Raw genomic sequence first — 23,653 nt, forward strand, 5'->3', positions numbered from 1 at the left:
TAGTATAGATGGTCTTATGGTGGTTCCAGAGTGCTTAGGGCTAGGATAGTTTAGGGAAGTTCACGAGTCTGACAGCCCTTGCAACAGCTTTTGAACTTGTACTCCTGGACCAGGATTCTGTACTTTCCACTTAAAAAGTAGCAGCAAGACAATATCGTAACCAGGATGATGGGGGTCCTTTATGACTGTGGCTGCCTTCTTGAGGTGCCATCTACATAGATGCATTCAATGGATTGGAGGTCAGTTCCAATGATGAACTTGGCTTGGTTTGCCAATTTCTGCTGGCTTCTGAATTCCCGTACACTCAAGTTTCCAAATCAGACTGTGATGCAACCAGTAAGAATGCTTTCCACAGAACACTTGCATTAGTTCAATAAAGTATTCAACAACATCTTCTCAGTCTCTTTAGAAAGTATTGGTGTTCCTTCTTCACTGTTGATGGTGTAATGTTGAAATGGAGAGTAAACTTGCTACCTGTTCTTGCTCTGTCAATATTACTTGCAGACCTTAAGACTGCACAAAGCCCTCAAGTCAATCTGGCATGGGGCAGATTGGCTGATATACATTTCCCATATACTTTGATCCCCTTAGTCCAATCTCAGCCTTGAATATTCTGAATGATGAAGCAATGCACAGATGAAGGTCAAAAATTCCTTTAGATTTACATCCTGTGTACAAAAAAAAAATCTTTTCTTATATTCATCTGAAATGATCAACCCAGTAATCTTAGTCTATCCTACATACCTCTCAATTCTCCAACAAAAGGTAACGGCCTATCAGAATCAACTTCCCACAGAATATCAATTGGCTTTATTGAATATTCTCAAAATATACTAAACCTCTGCAATAATTGGCCAATCCTACTTATCTCACCTCACAACAACACCCTCACCCCAGAAGTCAATTTAATTTATCTAAAAGCACTGATTCAAAGCCAAATATATTCGTTAGATATTATTAACTGTATACAGCATTCCAAATGGCATTTCACTAAAGCTCTGCGCATCTATAGCACAATTTCCTTCCTTAATTACTAAGCTTATTGATATAGCTAGCCAATAATTACCAGAGCTGGTTTGCTCAAATGCAAATACTGGCATGCAGGTTGCTACTGAGAGAACTAGTCTTCAAAGGGCAACTTTAATTACCTTTATGCCCATTGATTCTGATTTGTGGTTTAACAATTGTTACACAAAATTTAGTTTAAAAGTTTGAGGAGAAACACTGAAAAATGTTGATTCACTTTTCCAAACCAAAGATTTTCAAGGTATAATAATCTATTTTTTTGTGTGGACAGGGAATCCTTTACCGCAAGTGATGGTCAAGTAGTGTGTATCTTGACAACAAAGAAAGTGCTGTCCACACATGCTACGTATTAAAAATTGGTGATTAAATTATGTGCAATATGATGGAAAACAGTAGGACCATTACAGTAGTAATATTAATGCCTGAGTGAAAAAAAAACTAGAGTGTATTAGGTTGTGCCTGATTTGTCAATATCCATAAGTTAGGTAATGTGTACTAATTGCTCAACATTTACTTATTCTCAGGAGAAGTATTCATTCAATCAGATCTTTGGTTTTTTTTAACTTCCGTGATCATTTCTTTTGATGTCCATGGCTTTTTGAATGACTGATCTGAACCATGATAATTTTGACTTCTTTCCTTTCAAATTAAATAACAGGTTTGTATTGATTCCCTCATTGTGAGAAACACTAAAAAACATCATTATTCATTGATATCCATAGCTTCCTTTCTATAATGAACTCAACCATTTTTGTAGAGAGCATGTTGCAAAAACCATCTTTAAGACCCATGACAAAGCATTCCAGGTTTGAACAAGTCTGAAGTAAAGCTGTTTTTCCTGGTTACACCTCATTTTCCTGGTTGTGCTTTTTTAAAATGAAAACACTATTTTAAAACAAGAAATATAAATTTAGAATTCAAGAATACCTTAAACATTTATATAAAAATAGAAGCACAGGAAAGGACAGAAATGTCTATGTTTTCTTTCAGGATATGGGAATTTGGAGAAGATGTTATAATGAATTGACACATCAATAGAAATGGTTTTGATCTTAACCTCAATCTCAAAACACAAGACAGAATTGGAAGCCATCTGAAATACCAAAGTGGTACAGACAAAGTTGATGTGGCAAACATTTTGAAGGTAGGTATTTAGTTGATAGAAAAGGTGTTGTACATTCTTGACAAAAAAACCTGTAGATTCTTACCAATAAATTAAAAAATCTGGCTATATTTAAAAATCTGGGTAGGATAAGATTCCAGAAATTATAGTTGCTTGAGATTTAAATGATGACTGGGGCTGAAGGCAGTAAAGGGCTCTGCGGCTTCCTTTCTGCTAAGTATAGGGAATACAAAAAATAGAAAATACTCTAGAAAAAGAATATTGGGTTTCCAAAAAATGTAGCCAATGGATGTACCAGTGATGTGATAGTTAAATATTCAACTGCGATTTTCAGAATTGTTTGCTTTAGACGGTCCACAATGACTGTCTTTTTCTCTTTTCTGAGTCAATCATTAGCCATGATTTGATTTGGCTCTAATCTCAATTCACTCTCATTGTAGAGGCAGAAAATAGGCGGCAGTTTAAAAAATCTAAAATGAATCTTTAAGAAACGCAATGTTGAAAGAGTGCTGCCATTTTTTAAAGTGAAATAATAAATCAATATCTCATCTTTTTGTTCAGGTAAAGATTCCAAACACTTTTCAAAGATCCGGCCAACATCACCAACAGAGATGAGCTTATCATTTGCTGTGAATTGTGGAAAAGTAATAATGGCATATATTTCTTGTAACAATGACCAACTACAATTACTTACAATATCATGGAATATGCTGGGAACATGAAACTCCGTATGTAGATAAAAAAAATACTTTTTTTTTCTCCTTCAGTTTCAATGGTTGTATGGTTCCAATACATAACTACAATATGCAACAAACTACAAAAATAGATTTGCCTGTGAAGTAGGAAATGGATATGAAGCACATACAGATGGGGAGAGATTTGGGTTTTAGTTATAAAAACAAAATGCTGGAGAAACTCAGCTGGTCAAACAGTGTCCTTTATGTAGCAAAGGTAAAGATACATAACTGACTTTTCAGACTTGAGCTCTTCATCAAGGTATGAGAAAATGCTGGCAGGAATTTGGGGGGGGGGGGGCAGTTGACAAAGGCAGGAGATGATAGATGGAGAAAGGAGGGAGAGTACAGCAGCATTGAGGGGGAGGTGTAAGTACTTTATTGTCGTGTAAGAAAATGCCACAAAATTATAAAGTGCAACCACGGTACTCACAATACAACATACAAGAGCATATAAAAAATAGTAAAAACAAGAAAAAAAGCAACATTAAAACAATACAGAATACAAATACACGAATTAGCGGAGTTTAATTCTCGAATGGATCAGGGATAGAAGCTGTTCTTCAGTCTGTTCATCCATGATTTAATGGACCTATATCGTCTACCTGAGGGCAATAAGTCAAAGAAATTATAGCTCAGGTGAGTAGAATCCTTAGTAATATCAGTTGCCTTCCTGATACAGCGAGATCAAAATAAATCTTCCAAAGGAGACAAGGAAAACCCCATGATCTTCTTGGCCATACTGATAACCCTCTAAAGATCCCTCTTATCTGCGGGCTATACAGCTGGCAAACCACACAATGCAATAATCAGCACACTTTCAATAGAGCAGTGATAAAAGGACAGCAATTACTTTCCTGTAGATTATTTTCCTAAGGGTTTTCAGCAAATGGAGCATTTGACTACAGCAGTGGTATTTAATAATCCAAGAAAGATCTTCAGCCAAATATGTTCCCTGACAGGGAACTTGAAAGTCATAACTCTTTCCACACAGTCCACATTAATATACAATATGGCTGGGCCCATTCTGTTCCCCTAAAATCCATTATGAGCTCTTGCGTCTTCAAAGAATTCAATACAACAATGTTTTTTGAGCACCATATTGACAGCCTGTGGACTTCGTCCCTTGAAATGGGCCCAACCAGTTGTATCATCTGCAAATTTTATGATAGTATTAGAGGAATACTCGAAGACACAGTCATAGGTATAAAGTGAGTACAACATTGGGCTCAACACACAGCCTTGCGGGGAACCAGATCTAAGTGTGAGAATAATGAGCACCTATTTTTATAGTCTGGGAACGGTTTGTTAAAAAGTCCTTAATCCATAGACAAATAGATCTGGAAAAAACTAAGTCAGCAAGTTTACCAACTAGTCTGCCTGGAGTAAGAGTATGAAAACCAGAACTAAATTCTATAAAAAAACAACCTCACATTGCATCCCTGTTGTTCTAAGTGGGTCAATGCTAAGTGAAGAACAGTGGCAATAGCATCCACAGTAGACCTACCAGCCCTGTAAGTAAACTGGTAAGGATCAAAGGTGAATGGGAAACTGGCTTTAATGTGCTGCAAAACCAGCCTCTCAAAGCACTTCATAATAACTGGTGTAAAAGCAACAGGGCAATAATCGTTGAGGCCCTTGATAACCTTCTTCTTAGGCAGTGGAATGATTGTGGTAGCCTTTAGGCATGACGGGATGACAGATTTTGACAGGAACCTGTTGAAAATCTTTGTGAAGACATCAGAAAGATGGTTTGCACCCTGCTTGACATGCCAACGGGGCCGGCGGCTTTCCTTGGGTTGTCCGCTCTAAGCACCCATCTCACCTCATGTTCTTGAACAGTGAGGATGTGACTGTTAGGGGCCAGTGAGTGTGTTACATCCATCTCTTCTGTTTCCATCTCAACTTGAGCAAAAAAATTATTGAGATCCACGGCCAGCCTAACAACATAATCAACAGTCATGACGTTGTTTTTATTATTGGTGAAGTGCTGGATGCCCTGCCATATTCTCCGCGGTTCATTATCGTTGAAGAAGTCCTCAATCCTCCTCCTATAGGCCTCTTTAGCATCCCTGAAACCTCTCCTCAAGTTGGCTCTAGCCGTACTATACACTATCACCTGACCTAAAAGCAACCCTCAGAAGAATCTTAATCTCCCTGGTCATCCAGGGCTTCTTTTTTATCAATATTTTATTTAAAAATTTAAGACCATAATTACATTTCAATTGATAATGAATATATATATATATATATATATATATATATATACATATACCTAATCCCTCCCTCCTACCACCACCTCCCTCCCCACTACGCCTAAAAGAAGAAAAAAAAAGATTATTAAATAAATATATAAATTCAAATCAACAGCCCTGAAACCAAGAACCACCACCACCAGGTCGAGCTATTGTGAGTTTAAATTTTCAAACCAAAATGTTGTAGATATGGGCTCCATATTTTCAAAAAATAGTGAACTATAAGTTATTTTTTCAAAAGGAATACAAGATCTCATTTCAATATGCCAGCTTTGCATTCCGAAATCCATATCCGATTTTCAAGTAATAGCTACACATTTCCTTGAAACAGCTAAAGCTAATTGTAAAAATTCAATTTGATACATAGTTAATCTTAATTTTAAACTAAACATCTTAATATTTCCCAACAAAAATAACATTGGAACCAACAGAAGTTTTACCTTTAATATTTTCTCCAAAAATACTTTAATTAGTATTCAAAAAGGCTTAAAGTTAGTACACTGCCAACTCAAATTTAAAAAACCTCTCTCTTTACCACATCTAAATTCTTTTTAATTTTTGAGTTAAATATAATTGATGCAAAAAATTATATTGCACTAATCTATATCTTACATTAATAATTTTAATCATATAATCTTTACATAATATTCTACAATCACTTTGATCTATTGTTCTATATAAATCAATTTCCCACCTTAATCCTGATTTATGAATATCTGATTTGGACATTTTCCTTTGAAGTAACATACATTTCTGAAATAAATTTATTTGCACCTCCTTTAGTAGCCAACATTTCTATTTCAGACTGTCTAGGTAATCTTAAACTTGGGCCTAATTTATACAAGTCGAATAATTTAATAAAATTAAAGAGGATTTAACTAGATGAAATGATTTATCTATAACTTTAATAGGTAGAGTGAATTGTATTAAAATTAATATTTTTCCAAGGATTCACTATCTTTTCCAATCTATTCCTTGTATTATACCCGAAAAAATTTTTTAAGGATTTCAATTCAATAATTAGGAAATTGTTGTGGATAGGGAAAATGGTAAGAGTATGTTTGGAGAAATTAACTTGGAAATTTGAACTAGAAGGTTTACAACTTCCATATTTTCAAAATTATTATAAAGCAACTCAATTGAAATTTATTAATGGAATGTTTGATTTTGATAAATCTTTAATGTGGGCTAAGAAATAATTAACTAAAATAGATTAAAAATCTACACAAGAATTTATTTATAAATGGAACATGAAATTATTAATTGGTAACAAGAACCCAGCTATATTGAAACATTTAATTGAATTATGGAATAAAATAGATTATGAAATAAGTGAGAAAGGTATGATTTCACATAAAGCATCTTTATATCAAAATAAACTCTTCTTTTACAATTAATAATCAATTTTTTAAAATATGGAATCAAATGGGAATTAAAATAATAGAAGAAGACTGTTTTGAAGCTGGTTATTTTATTTCTTTTCAATGAATAAAAGAATATAATGTTCCAAATAATAAATTTTTTTGTTATTATTAAGTTAAAACCCAAAATATCAGTTATGTATCTTTACCTTTGCTACATAAAGGACATTGTTTGAACTGCTGAGTTTCTCCAGCATTTTGTGTTTTTATTTCAACCATGGTATCAATAGATTTTTGTGATTTACTTTTGGGTTTTAGCTGTATTGAATGGAGTGCTCTCAAAAATTAGCAGATGGAAACACACACTGTTGGTAAGTGCTGGTACGATGATGGACTAACTTATTAATAAGTTACCAGCTGGGAACCAGAAAAAATTTTAAAAAGTCAATCAATTAATACAGTACCAGAAAATAAATTTGGCCATGTGGTTGAAATGCTCTAACATTTACCATCAACACAAGCCACCCGGTTAACTTATCTACCTAATCTGGATCCGTTCCAAATTTGCCTACTGCAGCAACAGGTCTACAGATGCCATTTCACTGGCTCTACACGAAACCCTGGAACACCTGGACAGTAAAAATGCATAAAAGGATGTTCTTTATTGGCTACTGTTTGGCATTCAACTCCATCATTCCCTCTACAGATGTGTAGTGGAACGTGTGCTGACTGGCTGCACCCACAGCCTGGTCCATGAGGGTATCACAGATAGGGGGGCACTAAGGTAGTGGATTAGCCCAGTACATCACACTATCAACAAAATCTACATGGAATGCTGCAGTCAGAGAGAAGCAGCAATCATTAAGGATCCACACCACCCAGGACGCTTTGTTCTCACTGCTGACACCAGGAAAGAGGTACCAGTGCCACAGACTTGTACCTTCAGATTCAGAATTGCTGCTACCCCTTAACTATCAGACTCCTGAACAACAGACTCATTCTGAGACTCATTTAAGTAGTCTTACTTTGCAATTATTTATTTCTGAATATTTATTTTCTGTATTTGCACAGTTTGTTTATATTCCTTTCTTTTGGTTACATTCCTCCCTTTTGTATACATTTCTTTCTTCTTGAGTAAGGTTGAGTTACTGGTAATTTGAAATTTTGCCTGGCTAAAGGAAAAAGAATCTCAGGGTTCTATGTGATGTCGTGTATGTACTCTGACTGTAAATTTGAACTTGGTGATGAAGAACTGAATTCACCCTGAAGGTGAAAACTTAAAACATGCCAGATTTATTTTCTGGTACTGTATTAATTCATAGACTTTTTTTTATTATTTCTGGTTCCCATCTGGTAACTTATTAATAAGTCCGTTTTTTTGAGATATCAGATACTGGAGGACCTGGCAAAAACCCAAGCAGTCACAAGGAGAACATGCAAACTCTCCACAGAGAGTTCAAGATTAAATTCTGGTCCCTACATTGATCAATATTTCTGAGATTCCAGTAACCTCTTTCAGAAACAGTGGACAGGCTTAGACCACAGATTAGCATGTGGAATTATGACATTGTGGCCATCAGTGAGACTTGGTTGCGGAAGGGGCAAGACTAGCAGCTCAATCTTTTAGGGTTTTGTTATTTCAGACGCAATAGAGGGGGGGAAGATAAACAGGGGGAGAAGTGGCATTGTCAGTCAGGGAAAATGTCACATTAGTGCTCAGACAGGAAGGATGGAACTGAAGAATGAAAAAAGGATAAACACATTCATGGGATTGTATTATAGATCACCAAATAGTCAGTGAGAAATGATGGAGCAAATATGCAGATAGCTGCAGAAAACAAAGTTGTGATAGCTGGTGATTTTAACTTTCCCCGTATTGATTGGGACTCCCATACTGTAAAAGAGCTGGATGAGTTATAGATTGTAAAATGTGTCTGGAAAATTTTCTAAACTAATATATAGAGGTCCCGACCTGAGAGAATGCAAACTGGATCACCTATTAGGAAATGTGACAGGCCAGGTGACAGAAATGTATTTAGGGAATAACTTCCAATGATCATAATGACATTAGTTTCAAGATAATTATGGAGAATGATATGTCTGCTTTTCAGGTTGAGATTCTGAATTGCAGAAAGGCCAATTTTGAGGGAATTAGAAGAGACCAAGTGTAGAATGGGTCAGGTTGTTTTCTAGCAAGGTGCGCTTGGTAAGTGGGAGGCCTTCAAAATGTGAAATTTTGAGCAGAGTTTATATTCTTGTCAAGATTAAAGGTAAAGTTAACATGCAGAGGGAACCTTTGTTTTCGAGGGATATTGAGGATCTGGTTAAGAAGTAAAAGCAACAAGAAACAAATTAGGGAAATGAATCAGCTCATGATTAAATGGCAGGGCAGATGCGATGGGCTGAAAAGCTTATTTCTGCTCCTATGTCATGATCTTATTTCAAGAATTAAAAAAAATACAAGAATAAACTTAAGGAAGGAATAAAAGAGCTAAAATTTATACTAGAAATATTTTTGAAAGTACCTGATGGGAATTAAAATGTATTAATTGGGGTGTACCTGAGGGTTGATTCAACGAGCTGGTGGAGCGCCTGATAGCCGCTCCTTCTGCAGCCCTCCAGGCTTCTGCCCCGCTTGGCCGCTGGCTCCGAGCAGCCGTCGCTGGCCGCCCTTTTGGCTGAGCTCCTGGGCCACCTCGTCACCTCCGACCTCCACCTGACCAGCACACTGGTAGAGAGCCTCCTATATGGTACACATCAAACCATCGCTCAGCCCATTCAGCACCTGGCATAGGGCGCAAAATAGTCTGGCATCAGCACTGGGGGTGGTAACGGTGGGGGAGGGGGTGGGGGGGGTGGGGGGAGGAAACGGACGGCAGGTGCCAGGAGCAAGGAATTTGCTTAAAGGGACCAAAATTAAAATCATTCCAAAATCTGGAAGATTTTGACAAGAGCAGGTGTCCTGACTATCCCAGATAAAAGGTTAGGCACCTGTACTCAGTGTCTAAGCTTGGGTATCCAATCTTTTCTAGATCTATATATTGACCAAAACTTTGCTTATTTTGAACAATTATCTAATAAATTTAAAATACCTAAACATCATTTTTATTGCTATTTACAGATTCGGAGCTTCTTAAATTCTTAAACGCTGAGGCTTCCACAGGATTTCGACTTTAACCTTATTTGAGAAGTATATAATTTTAAACTTAATAATAAAGGATTGCTTTCTGCCCTTTATGAACTGCTCCTAAGGTCTAGGGATTGTTCCCTGGGTGACACGAAGAAATTATGGGTACAAGACTTTCAACAACCATTTGCCGAAACTACATGGGATTCTGTTTTGAAACGTGTTCACTCATCTTCTCTTTGTGCTAAGCACTCACTAATTTAATTTAAAGTAGTCCATCGAGCACACTTCTCTAAGGTTCAGTTAGCCAAATGTTATCCTAATATTACCTCTAAATATGAAAAATGCACAACTGACGAAAGTACGTTGTATCAAATGTTTTGGCTATGTCCTTTTCTCTTTAATTTCTGGCAAGGGATATTTCGTACTTTATCATTAGTTCTTAATATTAATTTGACTACTAGCCCCTTCCTTGCTGTTTTTGGAGTGAATGGACCAATGGATTTAATACAGACTTCCACACAAGTTTTTGCTTCCCTCAATGCTAGAAGGGCCATTTTGCTGAGATGAAAAGATACTGATTGTCGGATCTGATGGCATGTCTTTCTTTAGAAAAAATTCTGCTACTGCAATGGATCTTAACTTTCTTTCTCTTTGGGGTCCTTTTCTCAATTATTTTCAAAATTTGTAAGATTATTCATCTCTGCTTTTTTTTAATAAAATGACCCCATAGTTATTATTAGTGGTAGTCCGCTCCTTAATTTGCCCAGCAACCTTAATTGCGTGGGGTTAGATTATTAGATTAGTTAAAAAATATGGGTTTTTTCTTTTACTTTTTTCCAATTTATAACAATTTATATGTACCTTGTTTACCGTTACTTGATACTTGTAACTTGAGATTAACTTACTTTATTATTATTACTATATCTACCTAAGTATTTTGCATATATTAAAACCAATATAAAGATTAAAAAAGAAAAATCTACACATAAATGATTTAAAAAATGGATCAATGGCTACAATAAAACAAATGTAATAATGGTGGGCTTCCAAGAGGACAGAATACCTCAAAGTCAAAAGCTGGAAAGCCCAAGTTGTGGTATAAAATCATGCAAATGACAAATAAGTGCACAGACTATTTATACCAATGAGCTCTGGATTTGTAATTTAGTCATTATGAAAAAAACCCAGAATCATACACCATCAAATCCAGCCTAACTGAAACATACCTGTTCTTTGAAACATTCACTACCATTTAAAATCTACTCTGGTTCTTTTGCAATTACTAATTTGCAACTTCCAGTGGAAAGTTTCTCTTTAACACCCAATAATTTTAACACCCAAATTAAATCTCCTCATAAGTGTCTCTGGCTTACAAAGAGTAATCCTGATCCTGCCACATTTCCAGTTACCATGAATAAAACTTGTTAAAATATATGAATTGCATGCAGACCAAACAGCTCTTCAAGCCTGCTCTTCCATTTTTGATCTGGTTGCAACCTCAACTCTGTCTTCTAGCTTATCTAGTAACCTGTCAACCCACTTGTCATCAAGAATATTTCCATCACAACTTTTAAAATATTCAAGACCCTGCTTCTGCCATTCTTTGAGGAAGAGAGTTCTAAAGACTCTTGATGCTCAGGAAAAAAATACATCATCCTTATGTTATTTTAAACAGTAAACCCTGGGTCTTGATATTACAAAAACCATATTCGCCGCATCCAAACTCTCAATGCTATTCTGTCTCTCATATTCCAATCAAGTTGCCTGTTGCTTCTCTCACTCCCAGAGATACAGGCCAAGGAACTGTCACACTTCTTCACAAAATAACCTTTCAATTCCAGGCATTAATCAAGAAAACCTTCTCTGAACTGCTTCCAACACATTAACTTCCGTCCTTTCTTTGAGATTAATATTGCACACAGTACTCTAGATGTGGCCTCATATAACTAAAGCACAAGATGCTAATTTTGTATTCAATTTCTCTTGCAATATTTTGGAACATTCTCTTAGCTCTCCTTACAATTAGCTGCACCTGTCTACTAATCTTATGCAAATCATTCGCTAAGGCACCCTTATTGAGTCTTCCCACTGGATTAGAAGATCTTAAAGCTGGGGCTAGATTGGAGAAGTTGAACTTTTTCCCTGGGATAAAGGAGGTTGAGGGGTGACCTGATAGGAGGAAAAAGGGAAGAAAGTCAAAGTATTTTTCCCCATAATACAGGTATGAAAAAAGAGATGGAGTAGGTTTAAGGTGAAAGGAAGGAGTTTCAAAGAGGATCTTACTTCTTTTTACACATTGTGATTTATATCTGGAACATTCCCCTGGAGGTGGTGGAGGAATTAGGTACAATTATTATATGTAAGAGGCATAAATAGTACAAGTTTACAAGGATATAGTCATAACTTGGGCAAACAGGATCAGTGTCGATGGATAAAAAAGTCAGAATGGACATGATGAGCCAAAAGATCTGTTTCTGCACGACTATTATTTTGATATTCTCCCCGAGACAGATGACCCAGAATTAAATACAAAGACCAAAATCCAATGGTCACTTTGAAGAAACCTTCCCTGTAAGATCAAGCAATCTCATTCACAGATTTCATCTCGTCATACATCAATTTTAAAGACTTTCTATGATCAAATAAAGTTATCAAACAAAGATTTAATATTTGATGGATCACACTCCTTTCTACTACTTTCAACATGATTCCAGTACTAGACTTATTTTCCCATGTGCTTTTAAAATTCCAAGTTTCCTCCATAACTCTGGATCATTCTTTCTTCTCCTCCAATATTCAACCTCCTTCTCACTGCACCTATTAATGCACCTTCTTCCCACCATTCTTCCAGGCAAATAAATTATAAAATTGTTCTTCATCCAAGTTGTGCAGTACAGAAACAGATTCTTTGGTTCATCATGTCCATTCTGACTTTTCTTGTCCATCTGTACTTATGTTCTGCATTTGTTTCTCCTGATATGATCTCCACTATATTGGAAAAAAAAACTCAGCTTTGTAACCTCTTTGCAGAAAACGTTATTCAATACATAAAGCCCAATTTAACTACCGTTGCCCAAGCCATCTCTACCTCAACCTTTGTTTTTGACCATCTCCACTATTGAAACAAATCTCAAACTCAAGGAGCAGCATGCCATCTTTCTACTGAGCATACTGCAGATCATCATATTGAATAAAATCTTACAGCCTTTCCAACTGATGTCAAAATTACCTCTGGTGAAAGGTTAACAGGCCATGGATTTCTCATTGTCAGTACTGCCTGACTTTCTGATTACCTGTATTTTCAGCATTCTGTTCTGCTTCAGAATCACATCATTCAGAGGGCTTCACATCAGATTTCCAGCAATTCCCCTGCCTCCTTACATTTCCATTGTTCTAAAAAAGTTGTGTTGTCTGTAAATATTGAAATGCTACCCAGCCCAGGTTTTCAAGACACCAAATATTAGGAACACCACATGTCTGATGTGATTTGCACATTTTGACAAATTTGTTTCATTTTTGTACAGTAAATATTTCACTGATGATGGGAAGATGACTGAGTACGCCCCTACAGATTAAGTTAAATTATTGCTATTACCCATTTTGTACCCAGATATTCTCATATAGTATTATGCCATATTTACCTTTTATTGATAAACATTTTTATTACCATTTGTAGAACATTCAAAAACATGATTTCAAATGACAACATTTCTATCTTTTTCTTCATTCTCAATCTGACAATTTCATATTTATTTAATTTTGCTTTAAATCCAATACCCAGGTGAATAACACTATACAAGTCAATGGAAAGCTTCCATTTTGATGGCCCAGATGAACAATACAACATCAATTTGGAGAAAAACCTGAGACTTGAATTCTGTAAAAGTATGTCCTCTCAGGAAAACAAATCTCCAACACGATTTGCATACTTTTTGATAAGTATGACAGTTTTACTTATGTCAATACTAGATACTGTATCTTTACCTTTATAGAGTATCAGATGGTTGAAGAATCAACATGATAGCTGAAAGAAAATGGGAAATATTTCAGTGATTTGACTAGTTTGTTTTGCTGCAACTGTCAATTCTAAATTGGTTTAGAAAATATTTATGCAATTTGATTGCATTTCATAATATGTCCGTTCACCTACTTTTGAAAAAAGTCAATATGGCTAATTTAACAAAAGCCATCTTACATGGATCAATTAAACACAGTTGTTATACTTTCAAAGTTTGTTTTAATTTATCAAGTCACAGGAATGTGGTCATCGGTCACATTTATTATCAATTCCTAAATGGAACAGTCAAGTATAATGTAGAATAGTTCAGCAGAAACAGAAAAACAATTCCCACCATACTCTCAGTCAATGTTACTCCCTTGTTACAAACATGGCATCCAAACAAAAAAGTTATTTCTTGTCTAATGGGATTGGAGAAGTATTAAATAAGAATTCAAAAACTCAAAGAATCATTTTCCTTACAAATTTGTTTGAGTTCTTCAGGAGAATTTCCTTTTCTACTCAATTAGACTGTAACATTTGTTTGAAAATATAAACTGCTGGAAGAATTCAGTGGGTCAACTAACATCTGTAAAAGCAAAAGGCGAGGTGATATTTTGTGTCAAGACCCTGCCTCAGGACCAGGTGGAGAGAAAAATAGCCAGTAAGAGGCAGATGTGAGGCACATGATAGATGAAACTAGAGGCAGTGAGGTGGTGGCAGGGGCAGAGAATGATGGGAAATGGAGCCAGGTGGACAAGAAAGAGGGAATGCTGAGCCAGAGGCAGGTAGATGATAGATGCAAACATATGGCAGATGAAGCTGGGGAGGAGAGAGAAAAGGATAGGAAAGGCTGATAGGTGGAACCAGACAAGGGAGGCATGATAGGTAGATGGAACCAAGTGGGGAGGGTGATCAGTGTAGATAATGAAGGGGCTGGGAAAGGGAGGGAAAAGGTGGACAAAGAGAGAGGGCTATATGAAATTTAAAAACTAAAAATTCATACAATTAAGTTGTAGAATTTGGGCCTCACTGTGACTACAAAAGGCTGGGGCAGACAGAATGAGGTGGACAGGGAAGGGCAGAGAAAATGACAAGCAACCAGAAGCTCAAGATTATAGTCATAGACATAAAACGGGTGCTCTGCAAAATGATCACCTAGTCTGGGCATGGACTCACTGATGGAGAGGCTACATCATGACCACCAAATGCAAATGACCAGGTTGGAGGGGCTGCACATGAATCCTTGCCTGACCTCGAAAAATTGTTTAGATTCCTAGATGTGCAGAGTGAGGAGGTGTAGGGACAGGTCTTGCACCACTTATGGTTGTAGGGGAAAGTGCCAGGTGACTGGGATAGATTGGTCAACCAGTGAGTCACAAAGAGAGTGGTTCCTGCAGAAGGCAGAGAGGGGAGGAAAAAGAGGTTGATGGTGGGATTGAATTGAAGCTGGAGTAAGTAATGGATGCAGAAGCTAGAGTGGTGAAAGGTAAAGAACAGAGAATCACCACCTCTGATCTGCCTGGAGAAAACGAGACAAGACATGCAGGAAATGGGAGAAAATGTGTCTAAAATATTGTTTTTCCATCTAATCACAATTTCCCTAGCACATAGGGTAGAGGTGCAAGAGAATACTTAAAAGAAATAAGGGTGGCATGGTTAGTTTATCAATCAGTTCATGATTACAGCATGAGCGATTTGGGCTCGAATCCACCACTGACTGTAAGGTGTTTGTACGTTGAGTGTGCGCTTCCTCAGGTGTTCTGGTTTGCTCCCACTCTCCATCAATTGGTGTTTGTACACCAATTGGTGTATTTGGGCAGTGTGGGCCAGAGGGCCTGTTACCATGCATGCCCAAATTTTATTCTGATTTTAATCAGTGATCTGTGCCAAAAACAAAGATTATAAATTGACTGGACAGCATTGGCCTTGCCAGTTAGTACAAACAGTTGGTTGATTTATGGTTGTCGAATGGAATATTTGTAACCTTTTATTATTTATACATTTTAAATTTTTGTACTAGTTAAGCTGCAAATTTGTTCTGTGACTGAATTCTTGCCGTTAAATATAACTGCTTGCATAAGATTCAAGTGTGCTTGACCCATACAAATGTGATATTTCAATTTGTGGAATGCTCTTGGTTCAAAATTTTGTCATTACAGTTATCACACAATTTCAAAAAAACAACAAACTTAGTCTCTCTCTCTCTAATGGTTTAGTGGCAAGAGAACAATTGTGAAATAACTAACATAGCAACACCACAGCAGAAATACAAGGGACAAACTGACACACACAACAAAGTTTCTTACAATTAAATTAAATAAGCAATGATTTTCATTTCAAGCTGAGAAATCGATAATAATTACCCCTAAAAAAATTTAATTCTAAACCACATTCAGCAACATGAGACAAAAATTGAACATGAATTAAAAGGATTCTAACTTTCATTAAACATGGCAACAACTCATCAACTGAATATGCTTACCATACACAAAGAACATATGCTATAAATTTCATTAGTATTATATTGTGCATATCAAGGAAACAAATCTGTAAAATTATGCTACATGACTAACATTTGGATCCAATGTAGAAGTGACTGGACACAGGAAGTGCTCACTTGTGCCCACACTTCCTCCCTCACCACCATTCAGGGCCTCAAATGGTCCTTCCAAGTGAAGCCACACTTCACTTCTGAATCTGTGGAGGGCATCTATTGCATTCAGTACTCCCTTTGTGGTCTCCATTGGAGGGAATAGATGCAGACAGGAGATCGCTTTGTTCAGCACCTTAGCTCTGTTTGCCACAATAGCAGGATTCTTGTAGTGGCAACCCATTTCAATTCCCACCCTATTCCCATGCCAACATGTCTGACGATGGCCTCATGCACCATCAAACTGAAACCACCTGCAAATTGGAGGAACAACACCCCATCTGTGCACCTGCCAACTGAATGGCATTAACACTGATTTCTCTGGTTTCCATTAGCCCTCTCCTTTCCCCCCCCCCCCGCCCCTCCAAACACCACCACCTCTCTCCTTCCCCTATCCTTACTTCTCCTTTCCTCTGGCTGTCTCTCTCTTTCCCTTCTACTTTGGTTCCTTTCCTCCAGTTCTGCTTTCACAGAGCCACACGCTGCACTGATCAATTCTCACCTTTCAACTCCTCACCTCCATGTCTGTTGGCCTTTGCTCCTCTCCCTGCCCTTTTATCCCTTCTCCCCAGCCGTGCTTGACTTTTTGCTCATACCTTGAAGAAAGGACCAGGCCTATGAGAGCCACAAGACCTGCTGAGTTCCTCCAGCATTTTTATGCTTTTACTGCAATCAATCTGCAGACTTTCATTTTTCACAATTATACAATAAAATCCTTGGTACAGAGAAACATAATTTGGTAGCAGGGCATAGCACATTGGAACCCAAAGCCATGGAAATACAGTAAAAGGTCCATTCTGCAATGAGATTGTGGAGTTTAGTGAAACCAAATGACTGAGTGATAACTTATTTCAAATTATATAACAAGTGATATTTCCTCTGTATAACTACCATCAACTGAAAGTGTACATCATCACATTAATGTTCCTTGTCTCAGATATATCTTTAAACCACCATCTTATTTGTTCAAGATCTACATTTCACAAGTCCTTTATCAACTAGGAATTTTAGAAGGCTGGGTACATAATGGTCAACAATTTCACCAATTTTAAGTGGAAGAAATAAGCATTTATTGTAGGGCAAAATATCTTATTGTTCAGCATTCCTGTTTGCTAAGTTAATGATAATGAAGAGCAATTGATAAACAAAAACTGCAGATTCTGGAACTCTTGAAATAAAAACAGAAATTGCTGGAAACACTCAAGAGGACAGACAGCACTGAAGAAAGACACTGATCTTTCACCGCACAATTAAAAGGTTCATTTTCACAAAAGGCACCAACATACTCCCTCAATGTTTTATAGAATTTAAAATAGCCCACATCTAACTTCTGCATCTATGGAATTCTTACATCCCATCAGTTTTAAACATTGATTTTTTTCCCATTAAATATGCTCTTTTGATGTATCATCACATACTGTATATGTGTTATTCTTTTCACCTTGCATAGTATAAATATTTTTTTTAATGTAGATGGTAGAAATGTGGAAGAAACCAAATCTTGACTGCTTCACACAGAAGGGGGCGTATAAATTTTGAGCAGAGATATCTTCAACCCAATCCAATTAAAGCAAGTTTTCATTCAATTAATTCAATATAACACAATGCAAGTTGATGTAGTCATTAAAGCACAAAAAAAATCACTGGCATAACATATGCATGAAAACAATTCAACTTATTGTACTAAGCTTTACAAAACAATTTTCATATAGATTTTGTACGTAAGTGCACAATGTCAGCTGTTAAGTTGAGAGCTTGAATTGAATCAAGGAACAGCAACTACAAGCTTTAGATCAAACCAGATACTATTTGTCATGTAATAAAATAGAAATGTAATACAGACATCAGCATTTCCTAGCACACCTTACAGTCAGAGAAAGAGAAGGAAAAGAGAGTCCTCTCAGAGTCTAAGGGACCGTACATTTGCTTTCAGTGTTTTCGCCGCCATACAAGACTCCAGTTCAATTCATACCATCAGCAATTCAAGCCCAGATCCAAACTTCTGACATAAGGAAACCTTCAGCACCCAGGGATCTTCAGGACCCCTTCTTGCCCTTAGCATCCTCTTGAATCCTGGTTTCTATACTTGGAACTCACAAGCCAGTCTCCTGCAGCCTGCTGTGAGTCCATTGACTTCAAGTCGCCTTCAGCCTGCAGTCTACACGGGTTCCTTGCTCACAAGTCGCCAACAGCTTGCGGCCTGTGTGTGTTCTTCAGCTGCAGAGTCCCTCGCTGGTCCGCCACCATGGTCATCGACCATTAGGATAATCTCCTATGCTTCTCACCAGGGAAGTGTTCTCCCCATTATTAGTGCCTTGAACCAGCCCACTGCACCCCCGTTGTCTGCAACCCCCTCATGGCCACTGCCCAACACAAGTGCCACCATCTTGGGCTCAGACCCTGCAGTTGCAGGATTTTAAATAAAACTTCTTCATCACCTTTAAAAGGCCATTCAAACCTATAGAGTCATCGGCAGTAGGTGACTAGTGGTAGGACCCTTCGGGGCTTGCTGTGTCTGCACCAGTGGCAGCTACATTAAAAATACTTATGCTTTGCAGGGGAAAAGAAAAGAAAACTATGCTTTTACTTAAATGCACTGTGGCCCCCCCCAGAGGGGCCATCAGGCACCCCACCCCACTGTTTGGCTCCATTAGAACAATTAGAAACTAGAACAAAGGAGGTTCAGTGGTTCTTTGATCAAATTTTCAAGATATTCATGGTAACTGATAGATATTGAGAAACAATTTTTATTGGAATTAGTGATCATAGTCTTAATGTTCAGACCTTTCAAGACTGTCAGACTGCATCGTTTTGTGCATGGTAGTTGTAAAGCATCTGACAGGAAGTCTATACAGAGGATCATTCAAAGCGAGAGAGGATCCCTTTCCTCTGTAGCTGAGATTTACTGGGAGTGTTGTCTAAATAGGGCTCAAGGAATTATAGAAGACCCTTTCCACCCAGCGCACTGTATCTTCAACCAACTACATCAAGAAAGTGGTACAGAAGCATAAAAATCAGGACTGCCAGGTTCAAGAATAGCTTCTTCCTGCAGGCTATGAGACTGATGGAACAGTATCCTGTAATCGTGAAAGCCATCCCAAATATTATATATATTTATTTTGATTATTTAATTGATCATTATGTCCTGTGTATTGTGTGTTTTTGTGTGTGTGTGTCATAGTCTGAGACACTTTCGTCATGTTGAACATGTACAATCAGATAATAAGCTCGAAAATGAACTAAACTTAAGAAACATAAAGGATTATATTTTATAAAACTGTTTTGTAAAAATTATATTTGACATTAGGCTAATTGACCATTTAAAATTCAAGGCTGATTCAGGTTTATTACCTAAAAGTAGGAAGGTTTATAAATTAAATGCAGGTCATGAAGTTAGATTTCAGAACAGCCATGGTCATGAATCATTCACTCCTAAAATGTTGTAGGAAAGACAGTCATTTTCTATCATTAGGTTACCGATGTATTTTGACAAAATGGGGCACCTATCACTTTTAAAATCATTCACCATCCTATGTGCTCCTTTCAAAGATATTTTGTATCTATGTTTCTTCTCAATGACACTGTGTTGTAATAGCTAACTCTCCCTCAACTTTTGCAAAAAAGCAAGTTTCCCTGAGTTGCTCTTTCTCCCATTTGAAACCTTCAAAAGTGACTTCCGCTTATTATCTAACAATGGTTGCTATGGTGTTTCAATTGTCTATTTTTCCTTTGAGATTGCACTCATACAGATATTTCCACTAGACTTCTTGCAGCAATGATCAAAGTCCTTCCAACCGATCAACATAAATATATTGTACATTTTCAATACTCTTCTGTTACTCCAGCGACTACAGTTAAAGCTTCTTTGCACCTATTGTCATCACCTACTGCCTTGCCTTTTCATGAACCTTCTTGAACTTCACTGCCTTCCTGCCCTTAAGCTGCAATCCCCTTGTTATTCCATCAGTAGAAATCTGCTTCGTCTTACATACATTTTTCTTGTTAAGCCAGAAGCCTACAAGGTCCAAGTGGCTCCGAATCTCCAATACTGCTCTCTAAGACAGATAATTTTTAATCCCCTCTCCTACTTGTCCATTCTTGTCATGTTCCCCCCCCCCCCCCACTTTTATTTTGTATTCTGATACGTCGCCCTTGTTCTGCCGCTGTGTCTTCAGTCCAGATTCAAGACCACAAGGTTTTTTGGAGCAGAAGTAGGCCACTTGGCCTCTGCCATTCCATGTCCTTATTTCTCTTGTACTTAATCATCACCATTCCTCTCAAGTCTCTTTAAAGCTTTTGTTTTTAAAAGAAAAAACTTGTCTCCTTGCCTTTACTCCGTTCTACAGTCTAAATGATTTGAAAGGCACTCTTCTCAATATTTCATTTTTCCCAATTTTTCAAATCTAATCTGCGAAACTTGGGTTCTCCATCAATAAAGACATTTAATTTACAGCAACAGTAAAACAATTACACTTCCTAATGCACTTCTTAAAAGCACCATACTGGTGGCCCCATCTATGTTTTCCTCGTCTCTCCAATCTAATTTGTCTTGAGGGGAACAGGGATGGCCTGGGATGAGTGACAACCACGAAATAAAATGAATTTTGATGTATCTGAATGGTTCGTTCGCCGTACAATGGTATCGATGGGGGATTATTCGAGCAGCCTGTTGTGAAATGAGATCTAGGCCGAATTCTTCAGGACGACATCATTCAACTCGGACAAACGTGTGGGGTCCCGGTTCAAAGCTAAAACACACGACCCCCAAGGTCACTCCCTCCCTGACGATCAACACTGGGTGCAACTGGGTCCAGGAGTGTGCGGCTGGGTCCAGGAGTGTGCTCCACTTGACAGCCACACCAACCCCAGCCCCAGGACACGGCGGCGGCCGGTGGGTCGCCATGTTCACGACTAAGGTCTGGGAACACACCCACCCCGCGAAACGCCCCGTCCCCCCCATGGCGCCCGCAACCAGGGCTCAGACCGAAAAGAAACGCCTTTCCGATCATTAAGAGCCGGCACCGCAATCGCCGTTAAACGTTGTTTACAAACTTACCACAAGGGCGAAATCCGACGGGCGGCCCCAAGCGAGCGAGATCCGACCAGCAATCGCGAGGCCTCGGCACCCTGCGTCACCGGGACCACGTGACCCCCTCCTCGGCGCATGCACGGAGGACGGAGTCGCCGGGACCACGTGACCGCCCCTCCTCGGCGCATGCGCGGAGGACGGACGGGTCAACGCGTGGGGGGAGGGGGGGGGGTGTGAAATGGCACCCAATTTTTTTTTCCCAAGTGGGAAGAGAGGAGTTGACGGTCCCCGGAGAGAGACCCTCAAATGCGGCAGCATCTTGTGGAGGTAAAGAAAGGGATGGTTTACGTTCCTCCAACACTTGGTTCTTCACTTCAGATTCCAGCACAGGAGGCTGGATTTTGCACTAATACTTCGGACTGGTTATTAAATAGTGAAACCTTCCTGAATTACATAGGATCAGGAGTAGGCCAAAATGGCCCATCGAGCCTGCTCCGCCATTCAATACGATCATGGCTGATCTAATTTATGACCTAACTCCACCTACCTGCCTTCTCCCCATATCCCCTAATTCCTCTATCATGTAAAAATTTATCTAACCGAATTTTAAACATGTGTAATGAAGCAGCCTCAATCACTTCCCTGGTTAGAGATTTCCAAACATTCAGTACTCTGGGAAAAACTATTTTTCCTCATCTCTGTCCTAAATCTACTCCCCCGAATCTTGAGACTGTCCTCTCGTTTTAGTTTCCCTGGCCAGCTCAAAAAACCTTCCTACATCTATCCTATCCATACCCTTCATAATCCTATACGTTTCTACAAGATCTCCTCTCATTCTTCTGAACTCGAGCGAATACAATCCTAGATGATTTAATCTTTCATCATAAGTCAACCCCTTCATCCCAGGGATCAACCTAGTAAACCTCCTCTGGACCGTCTCCAAAGCCAGTATAGCCTTCCTCAAATATGGAGACCAGAACTGGACACAGTACTCCAGGTGCGGTCTCACCAGTACTTTATACAATTGCAACATTACCTCCCTACTCCTGAATTCAATTCCTCTAGCGATGAAGGCCAACATTCCATTTGCCTTCTTAATAACCTGCTGCACCTGCAACATAACTTTTTGCGATTCATGCACAAGCACTCCCAAGTCCCTCTGCACAACAGCATGCTGTAGTTTTTCACCCTTTAAATAATATTCAGCTCTTTTATTTTTCTTTCCAAAGTGGATAACCTCACACTTACTAACATTGTACTCCATCTGCCAGACCTTTGCCCACTCATCTAGCTTAACTATATCCCTCTGCAGACTTTCCACATCCTCATTACAATTTGCTCTTCCATTCAATTTGGTATAATCCACAAACTTGGCTACATCACATTTTGTCCCCTCCTCCAAGTCATCAATGTAAATGATGAACAGTTGTGGGCCTAGCACCGACTCCTGCAGCACCCCACTTACTACTCTCCGCCAACCTGAAAAACTCCCACTTATCCCGACTCTCTGCCTCCTGTCAGACAACCAATTTTCGATCCAGGCCAATAGACTTCCCCGGACTCCACTTTCCTGTAACTTACTGAGAAGTCTCTTGTGCGACTGAGAAGTCTCCATCCACCGCACCCATTATATCCTCAAAGAATCCTAACAAGTTTGTCAAACGAGATCTTCCCTTTCTAAAACCATGCTGCGTCTGCCTGAGTGAAAAGTTTCACTATTTCATCTTTAATGACGGCTTCAAGCATTTTTCCAACTACAGACGTCAAGCTAATTGGCCGATAATTTCCAGTCTTCTGCCTACATCCCTTCTTAAAAAGTTGCGTGACATTTGCTGTCTTCCAGTCTGCCGGGACCTGCCCAGAATCCAAGGAATTTTGGTATATGACCACCAATGTATCAACTATAACTTCTGCCATTTCCTTCAGAACCTTTGGATGCATATCATCAGGACCAGGTGATTTGTCTGGCTGTAGTCCCATTAGTTTCTCCATCACTACTTCCTTTGTAACAACTATTTTATCAAGGCCCTCCCCAACATTCGCATCCTTAACTCCGCACTTGGACATGCTGGATGTGTCTTCCACCGTGAAAATTGACACAAAATATTTGTTCAATGCCTCGGCCATTTCCTCATTTTTTGCTACCAGTTTTCCTTTCTCATCCTCCAAGGGTCCTATGTTAACTCTGGCCACCCTCTTCCATTTTATATATTTATAAAATTTTTTGCTTTCTGTTTTTATATTTTGTGCCAATTTACTTTCATAATCCTTTTTCCCATTTCTTATTACCCGCTTTGTAACCCCTTGTTGTCTCTTAAAGTTATCCCAATCTTCCAGTTTCCCAC

At 38.4% G+C, this 23,653-nt stretch overlaps 1 protein-coding gene across 10 annotated transcripts in view; it reads right to left on the minus strand.

Moving 5' to 3' along the window:
- atf2 (activating transcription factor 2) overlaps nucleotides 1-21,425 on the minus strand; it is a 147,650-nt gene extending 126,225 nt beyond the window's left edge. For 8 of the 10 annotated variants that reach the window (XM_069935790.1, XM_069935788.1, XM_069935784.1 and 5 more), the window contains exons 1-3: nucleotides 21,336-21,425; nucleotides 13,614-13,653; nucleotides 9,060-9,284 (exon numbers count right to left, since the gene is read on the minus strand). The gene's annotated coding sequence lies outside the window, so the exon portion shown is untranslated. The remainder of the gene's footprint in view (nucleotides 1-9,059; nucleotides 9,285-13,613; nucleotides 13,654-21,335) is intronic. The other 2 variants (XM_069935782.1, XM_069935781.1) reach the window with 2 other exon arrangements.
- Between the last annotated feature and the right edge of the window lie 2,228 nt (nucleotides 21,426-23,653).

This window comes from Narcine bancroftii, chromosome 4 (genome assembly GCF_036971445.1).
Source record: "Narcine bancroftii isolate sNarBan1 chromosome 4, sNarBan1.hap1, whole genome shotgun sequence".
In the NCBI taxonomy this organism is placed as follows: Eukaryota; Metazoa; Chordata; class Chondrichthyes; order Torpediniformes; family Narcinidae; genus Narcine; species Narcine bancroftii.